We start from the raw sequence: 9,885 nt of genomic DNA, 5'->3' as shown, positions 1-9,885 counted from the left end.
ACGATGAGAAGGTTATTAGTGGCAGCATTAACGCTCGCATGCTCCTGGGACTCACTCTCACCTGAACAAAATCGTCTGGGGTTGCTTTGAATTAAGTACCTGAGAAGACACCACCAGGAAAGGGATGATGGCCCACCTCCCATGCAGAGCAGCTTTTTTTTTTTTTTTTTTTCATAGTCTGTTTCAGTAGACAGTTTCTTATTAGTCATTTTTATCAGTTATATTCCAACACAATCTACTCCCACAATCTATTTCTTATCTGTTAATCGCCCACCTCCAAACGTGACTGCACTCGCCCCGACTCTATTTCCACAAACGCTTCACATTACCATCCCCCTTCCCTTCTGCTACTTTTGTGCTATTCCAAATGCCCCAATTAATTTATACAAACGAGTACACTTTAGTATTCTTAATAGTTTATCTCCCATCCATACCACTCTTTGTACTACTCCACAGAGTGCAGTCAATTTCCACAAGCAATTCTTTATTAATTCAACTTATCAGTTAATCTCACACTCTCAACCCTGACTGCACTTGCCTAGGGATTTCCATATGCACGTTCTTTTAAAGTTGGTTTCATTTTATCAAACGGAACTGAGCCACCTCCCTATTTAATTGTCATATCGTCCCCTTAATCTCACATGACTACACTTTGTCATCAACTGAGCTGAAGGTGGTTGGGGATCTTCATCAGGTTAAAAAGAAAAAAGAAAAAAAAAATACTCCTATCAGTTTATCTTCTACCCTCAACCCTGACTGCGTATGCCCCAGACTCACCTTCTATTTCCACAAGCAATTCCTTATCAGTACCCGTATCAGTTCTCCCCAACCCATCCCCACCCCCACCCACTTATCCACTATCTCCGTCTGGACATCCACCTCAACTTCACATGACAGCGATTCGAGTTTGGGCCAGCATTTTCCTGATTCAGTCTGCCACGTCAACCTTTGTATTCAGACGCATATATCTCATTATCTATACGATCTCCAAACAGGGACATTCTATAGGTGACACAGGAAGCTTTGTAGCACGTCTTCCTCGGCGATTTATTCTGCAAACAACACCTTAAACATGCTCTTGTGCTTTATTATATCTTTTTAATGTCGATATAATTTCCAGATATACCATACAACAGCATACTGAAATGTAAAGTACAGAATGAATCGCCCAGAATGAGGTTTTACAAAATCTACAAAGCCACTTGGATTACAACCTTCATTCTCACAACTCTTTTAATCCTCCAGCATATCTGTGGGATCGCCCGGCTAAGTGTCCGAATTTCTGCAGTCCATCGGCTTTAACTAGGACGACAACAGAAACACGAACAATAAAATAAGTCACAAAGGCAACCACAGTCACACCAGAACAACACCACCACCACCATCACCACCACCATCACCATCACCAAAACAATAAGAACACAAAAACAATATTAAAAAATTCACACGCCTTCCTTCAACCTGGTCTTCAGAGAAACAAAAACAATAAAAATAAAAATAAAGAGAAAATAATAACACACTGCCATTATCATAATCACACACCTCTCAACCCTTTATCTTTCCAATGACCTTATGCTACAGAAAAAAAGAGAGAAAAAAAGTGTTATTCCCTCAGACAGTTCCCTTATAACTCCAAATATTATCATTCTTCGCTATCAAGGAATCTCGTCAGGTTTAACCCTTTCACTACGAGACCTCCCCTGAACATAGCCAGACAGATAGATAGATAGGTACAGAGACAGATAATGAGATGAACAGAAATAGCTCGTCGTGATCAGGAAGGCTAACAGACATAGATGAATACGAACACATACATTCATACATACATTCATACATACATACATACATTCATACATACATACATTCATATATACACACACCAATACATACATACATTCATACATACATACATTCATATATACACACACCAATACATACATACATTCATACACACATTTATACATTTATACATACATACATTCATATATACACACACATATATACATACATACATACACAAAGACATGGACACTGTTTACTCAAGATCTCTGGCCAGCTGCAGTCGTGATCAGAACACCCAAACAACACAACCAACCTGACCTGCATTCACTTTAGAGGGCAAGGAGCTGTGAGAGAGTCTGGGGTGTGACTGTTGTAAGTTGCATGGAGAAACCACTTTACACTTAACAAAACACCAGATTGTAAGTGACAACTGGGCGATCTGTATGTTATTCAGGCTCAGAGAAACATCTTATTCTCATTCAAAAGGGGTTGTGAGTGTGGAGTATGATGTGTAAGTATGGTCGCTGAGAGATGCCACTTTATACTTAACCCCTTCAGTCCAGTGACGTACTTTTCATTATACTGTTACCACCTTCGGACAATTTTACTGGATTTAGGATAGACTCTTAATTGGAAGGGTAATATACTGTCTTCATTAACCTGTTATACGTGAGAGATGTTTGGTAAGTTGGGTAATATCGTCCTAAGGTAGCAAAAAAAAAAAAAGTCATCGTATTGAGGTGTTAACTAAATGGCAAGAAAGTGGTTGTTGGGGAGTCTAAGATGTGATCTATCAAAGAGTAGGTGGCAAAATGAAAATACTCCCCACTTACAATGCAATCAAAGTACGAGTATGTATGCATGATGTGTGAGCTGAAAACCTTGTCACTCAAGAGAAAATCCAATATATTCGCAAATGCAAACAATATAAGTGCCTGGCGTGGGATTTGTAAGTTACTGAGACAAAGAGGACATCAGTATACACTTAATTAGAAGGCCGGGAGTAAGCTGTGGGAGGATGTAGAGAGTGATCAGAAAGCCTGGGCAACGAGAGGCCACTAATTTCCAACACACCAGAATGCAAGTGGTTCATGTGCAAACTGTAATATCACTTTATACTTATTTAGAATTAGAAGCCATCAGGGTGTAAGACTTTTTTATGTGCAGTTTTTTTTAGGTAGTGTGTGTGTGTGTGTGTGTGTGTGTGTGTGTGTGTGTGTGTGTGTGTGTGTGTGTGTGTGTGTGTGTGTGTGTGTGTGTGTGTGTGTGTGTGTGTGTGTGTGTGTGTGTGTGTGAGAGAGAGAGAGAGAGAGAGAGAGAGAGAGAGAGAGAGAGAGATTATCCTAATATCAGGTCCTTTAGTTGTGTAGGGTTAATATAAATTAAATAAACATAGCAGGGGATGGAATATACAAATACCTACACACTGATTCTCTTAGATGAATAAAATCGTACGTGGGTAGCCAGAAAGAAACGAAAACCTACTGTAAAGTGCAGACGGTAAAATGTTAAAAATGTGGGCGAGGCGAGAGAGCGATGTGAAGTAAGGGTGTGGGCGAGGAGGTGGGTGATTGTGTTGCAGGCTCACGCTGAGGCCAGATGCAGGGATGGGTGTTAATTGCTCCTACACACCTGTTTCTCTGTCTCTCTCTCTCTCTCTCTCTCTCTCTGACGACATCCTTTCCCACTGAATCCCACGTCGGCGTTCCACTCTCTCTCTCTCTCTCTCTCTCTCTCTCTCTCTCTCTCTCTCTCTCTCTCTCTCTGACGATATCCATATGTAAATTCCATGATGGTGTTCCTGTACTGTCTCTCTGTCTGTCTGTCTGTCTGTCTGTCTGTCTGTCTCTCTCTCTCTCTCTCTCTCTCTCTCTCTCTCTCTCTCTTCACTCACACCTGCTATCATTCTCCCCCCCTCCACGTTGCATATCCACCCTCATACTGCATCCCATATATGTATCTGCCCTTCCACCCCCCACTTGCCTCATACCTGCACCTTATCCCACCGCCACATTCACACCTACTGCTCCTCCACTCCCTTATCCCACCGCCACATTCACACCTACTACTCCTCCACTCCCATATCTATCTTGTTCACCCTCACACGTGTCCCCATTTAGATTTTCTATATAGGGTATTTGTCTTTAACTAACAGGATTGTTACTTATAACTCTCCCTATACCAAACAGCCTAGAAAGGACCAACAGGTCTGATGCTGTGTGCTTTCTTTTGTACTCCATTGTACTCCCTCACACCTCCCCCTTTTCTCTCTCCTCCTCACCCTCCCCTCCCCTCTCCCCTAACATCCGCCCACCTCCCCTCCCCTGTCCTTTCAACAACAAGCTACCCCATTAATATAAAGGAAAATGTGGTTTACAAAATACGCTACAAAGTCAAGAATATCCTTTAATATGTTCCAATATACTTCAGAGATCTTATTTCCTGACAAGCATATACCCTTGGAGTGACAGGCCAAGGTCAAGAATGAGCAAGACGAACGAAGCAGGAATATTCTATCGCCTTCACGCCTCCCTCCTGCAGGATAGAATTACATCTCCTTAAGTTCGACACAGAGACAACACATGGCGCTGGTGTAATCACATTAAGTAATATGACGTGATGTGGTTAGCTTACATTCTATTTCGCTATGTTATGATTTGGTTTGATTTGGTTTGGATTGGTCTGGTTGGTTTGGCTGTGTTTGGTCCAGTCATGTCAGGCCATTTTTTTTTTTTTTTTCCTGAGGGGAGGGGTAAGGCTAGGAAGCTTATTTAGTTTGGTTAGGTTAGATTTTTTTGGGTTATACTAGCAAGTTTGGTTTTGTTCTGGCTAGGTTAGATCTTTTCAACGTTAGGTTAGGTTACTGTATAGTGGAATAGACAAACTAGTGTGCCGGGGACTGTCTGATCGGGGCTTCAGTCCCAGCAGCTACAATGAACAGTTTATGTATCTGAATCCGACAAACCATGTATACTACTCCTCCACATGGCCCAACCGACGCGTCACAATACCCCTCACTGATAACACAACGGCGGATGTGAATGTGATGGCCTTGGTGTAGCCAGACAAAGACAGTGCGAGGGCTGCAGAGAATCACCCCTCAGTTGGCGTGTCGCAAGTTGGATCTTCGGTACAGGTATAGAGATGATGATGATGATGATGATAATAATAATAATAGCAATAATAATTATAATAATAATAATAATAATAATAATATAATCATCCATCCATCATCGAATCCTACGTTGCCCCATGAGGTGCGTAGGAGCCCGGGGCTACGCAAATTGGTCGTGACAGATGAGAGTGACCAGCCTAACTCATCCCTGAGTGGCATTAAGTGACCCACAAACCCCAACCATCCCTCGGAGATAAACCTATACAGGCTCAATCCGACTGGAGCGCCTTAATTACCCACTAAACCAGCAGGCGCCGTAATTTGGTTATATTGTTACCACCCAACGTAGTAAATGGTTTCCTGGTGTACAGGAAACCACTTCGCTTGTCACTCACTGTAGCGTTACTCATAGGCAGAAGGAAGAGGGAAGAGTGAAGGAAAGAAAGACAGAAGAGGGAGTGTAAAGTCACCCGCAGGCAGAAAGAAGAGGAAAGAATGAAGGAAAGACAGAAAAGAAAGGAAGGAAGAGAGGAAAGGACAGACACCCAAAGCAGCAATATATCGAGTAAGTGGATGGTGAGGACCCCCACCTACCACCAATTAATAATAACAATAATGCTAATAATAATAATAATAATAATAATAATAATAATAATAATAAATATATAATAATAATAGAAGTAAAGTAGCGCTTGAGTGTGAGAAGCGATATTAAGACTACTGGTCAACAGAAGATAATCCACAAGAAGATTCTCTCTCTCTCTCTCTGACGACATTCTCTCCTATTAAATTCCTCGTCGACATTCCTGCTCTCTCTCTCTCTCTCTCTCTCTCTCTCTCTCTCTCTCTCTGACGACATTCTCTCCTATTAAATTCCTCGTCGACATTCCTGCTCTCTCTCTCTCTCTCTCTCTCTCTCTCTCTCTCTCTCTCTCTCTCTCTCTCTCTCTCCTATTAAATTCCTCGTCGACATTCCTGCTCTCTCTCTCTCTCTCTCTCTCTCTCTCTCTCTGACAGCATCCTATCGACTTCCCTGCTCTCTCTCTCTCTCTCTCTCTCTCTCTGACAGCATCCTATCGACTTCCCTGCTCTCTCTCTCTCTCTCTCTCTCTCTCTAACCTTATAACATGCAAGAGCGAACCGGGCTTCACTGAATACACTTAATGCCTCAGCTATGAATGATCTACATTGTATTTTATTTCTACCTTACGCCAGACTATGTTACTATACTTAAAAAAAAAAAGAAACGCAGGATACCATCCCAAGAGGGAGTATAACCCATGAGTCGGGGGGGGGGGAGGAAATCTTCACATCACCTAGAAAAATAATTAAAAGACGTGACTAGGCTTAAAGTAGTAATTACAACCCCAGGCACATCTGAACGTGAACCCGGTAGACTTCAGGCTGTAGGTGCCCTCCCCCTGCAGTCCACCATTCTTCTTTAGAGAGAGAGTGCGGGAACGTTTGTGTAACCCGAGCAGTGGGGCAGCTCGTTTATATCAGTGCCATCACAAGAAGGCGTCTCTCTCCAGCACAACGTGGCGGGGCTGAAAGGGTTATTCATGTCCTTCGTGTGTGTGTGTGTGTGTGTTTTCCCCAGTGAGGCCCCACCAGGTTCGCCCATCCTCTCTTCCCGGTCTTTCAACACCGCCCTATTCTCCTTGGTTTGGGCTAACCCCCTTCAATGCCGTGACGCCATTGTTCATTCTTGTCGCTACCTGACGATTTTATTTAACTGTCTCTCGTACTGAAGGGGTTTATTAATGCTGTACCTAACCCCTCCACTTCTAAGTCTCGCCTGAAATGAGTAAAATCGTTTGGAAGATTGAATAACATCGTCTAGAAGGGGTAAGAACAAACTTTAAAAGAGGTCACCTAATACAAGGACTCAGAGACGTCGCAGCAGCATTTACTTAGCGATTTGTTTTCCATACTGTTGCGTTGTTATTTACTTCTTTTAAATATCAACATACATTAATAACAGTATCACAAAGGAGGATATTTAAAGTTTAATAGCGAAAATAAGTCGCTGAAGAAATGATGCGACGAGGTCTGCTAGGAAGACCACAGCCTCACCCTCTCCACCGCAACAAAACAATTCACTCAGCGAGCATGAAGTTTCGTGTGGGATGGTGGGCCACTCAGTGAGGACAAGGATCGTATTCTCGTAGACTAGGCAGGTTTTCTTGTATATACCTCTTCCTTAGCGATTTATTCTGCACAATTCATCTTATGACTCTGGTATATTATATTTTTAAGTTTACATTATTGTAATAGACTGCATAAATGGCATACAGGGGATTATTAACAAAGCCATATGATGAAAATTATTGTTCAAGAGATTCGAAAATTCTGCTATGCTAAACAGACTCCGGACCTCAATGACCCCCACACGCCGAGCCACGTGAGCAGGTTCATTTGTATGCAAGATGGGTCCACACCTGCACACACACTGGCAACCATGTGAACGCGTCTTCATACACTTAGCCTCAGTGATGTAGCGGGAACTTCATGGGAAAAAAAAAAAAGAGCGTTCTTTGACCGAGTACCTGCGTCATGCCAGTATCATGACCTCGAACTCCTTCCTACTGACCTGTCTGATAGGTACACATACAAGAGGGCGAAGGAAAAATTGAGTACGTTGCATAACTGAACTAAAGGATCAGGCCAAACCTAAACTGTCTTAACCTAACCTAGGCCAGCGTAGTCTAGTTATCATAACCCAGACCAGTCTAATCTAACCTACCTTGATCTAACTTAGCCTTGTTTAAACAAATCAACGCAATGGAAAGAAAAGGAAGAAAGGCATTCGCTGGCAGCTCCCAAATTACATAATGTCACCTTAGGTTCTAAGGTTAGATTAGGCAAACTTAGATAACACTAGGTTAGGCTAAGTCAAGCAAGGTTTAGATCGGGCTAGGGTGGGCTAGCCTACGTTTGGCTACTTTAGGTTTGGCTGTCAAGCTTCCTAGGCTGTTTGACAACGTGCTCAGTTTTCCCTCCTTCCTGGTCTCCGCATATTGTCCTAAAGGGATATTGGAACAACCTTCACGTGGTATATCGCCGACATAACCATCACCTTGCACTAAAGCCGTAAACAACAAGAGTGGAAACAGTCTACTATTTCCTGAGTGACCTAATTACCAGCCGAGCAATTCGATGTTTAATTCAAGCTATCTCATACCCATTTTGATTCTTCACATTCACTCCGGCTCAGTCAGGTCACATAAGGTCCACTGAGATTACATCAGGTAAATAATACATCTTTTTTTTTTAAGTTTTTTTCAGCTACGTTTTGATCCCGTCAGAACACCTCATATTCATGTCTGTCAATTTGTCATGTCTGGTCGATGCTCGTTCATTATGATCATTCCAAGGCAATTTAAGCTCCATCAGCTCCAGCTGGTCAATTCACGCTTCTTCATTAACCCTTCCACTAGATTCTCCTCAGCTTAGGGGGCGATACCTGGTGGAGAGGGAGTTAATGAAGGCTACATTAACACCTCTAGTTCAAAAAGCCTCTCCCAAGCTGAATAAGAGTCGTCTGGAAATATCAAGATATAAAAATTGCATGATTCGGCTGAAGGAATTACGGTTCATATATGCTTTTCCGTCCATTCCGGCCCGCCCACATCAGCTCTGGTTAGTTCAAGGACTAATCAGACTGATCAGATTCACTCCACATCTTATCAGGCCCTTCACACCTACTCCGTCACACTCGGATACATTCAGGTCAGTTTATACGGCCGCCGAGTTCCAGTTAGATCACATCAGGGACTGTATATTCAATCGGGCGAGAGAGTAGGTAATGGCACCTCCAATCGGTTCCGGTTCAGTTTTATCATATTAGGTCTAACTACGCTCATTAACAACATCAGGTCCAGTAAGGTACATTCACATCCGTTCAAGTCATCTTAAATCCATTCTAGCCATTATGTTCAGTCGTGTTAATAGCCAGACAGATCAGTATAGGTCAATTTCAGTCAATATATGTTCTTCAGGCCCTTTCATACCACTTCAGGTCTATACAGATCGCTTAAGTCATGCCTCTGAAGACGTGCGCCAAAAATCAACCTCATAGATGCAATGGTTTGCAAGATACGACTGTTCAAGCCTTTAAGGTTTCTTTAGGTTCATGAGACTGAATGAGGTAATACTGATGGCTTTAGGTAATGATTTTGAAGGGGTGGACAGAAATTAAGCCCTATCGGCACTATAGTTTATAAGCTACAGTTTGTCGATTCAAGTTTTTCAAGACTCTGTTATGCTGTATTGTGGTGCGTTGCAGGTACTGTGTTGTGTATTGTGCTGTGCAATGCGGTGCGGTGCGGAGCTGTTTGTTTGTACTGGGTTTTTGTCTTGTGTCTTACGCTGTTGCCGCGTTGTGCTGACTACGCCCCCTCAACCATCTTATACCTTGCACTTCTCACCCACTCAACCGCTCTTCACCATCCCATCCACTCTTCTCCCTCCCTACCACCCATCCCCACTCTCCTCCCTTAGCCACCCTTCTCCCAACTCCCTACTACCCATCCCCACTCCTCCCCTATACACCTCCGTTCCTACCCATACAACCATTCTTCTTCCTCACTTTACCAGCACTCTCCTCCTCCACATTATCTCCCATCCACACTCCACTCTTACCCAACACCCAGACACCCTCCTATCTATCCTTCTTTCCCACCTACGAGTACTCACTCCCTATCTCCAGTCCAGCTCACCCACACACCATCCCTATTTCACCTCCTGACTCCCCCACCCAACCCTACTTCACCTCCTCACTCCACCCACCCACCTCATTCCACATCCAAGCCCACACACCCTCTCATTCCACACTCATGCTCCTCCTTCCACACCTCATCGCCCACACACACTCACTTCCTCACCCCCAGATCTTCACCCTCTCTTTCTCTCCCCCCTTCCCCCACTCACCCCTCACTCCCCTAGGCCCGTTCCATGACATGCATCTCATCACCTGGCGAATAATT

This window comes from Coenobita brevimanus, chromosome 55 (genome assembly GCF_032717465.1).
Source record: "Coenobita brevimanus isolate Jiangsu-jjx chromosome 55, ASM3271746v2, whole genome shotgun sequence".
NCBI lineage: Eukaryota > Metazoa > Arthropoda > Malacostraca > Decapoda > Coenobitidae > Coenobita > Coenobita brevimanus.
This window is presented reverse-complemented; position numbering follows the sequence as displayed.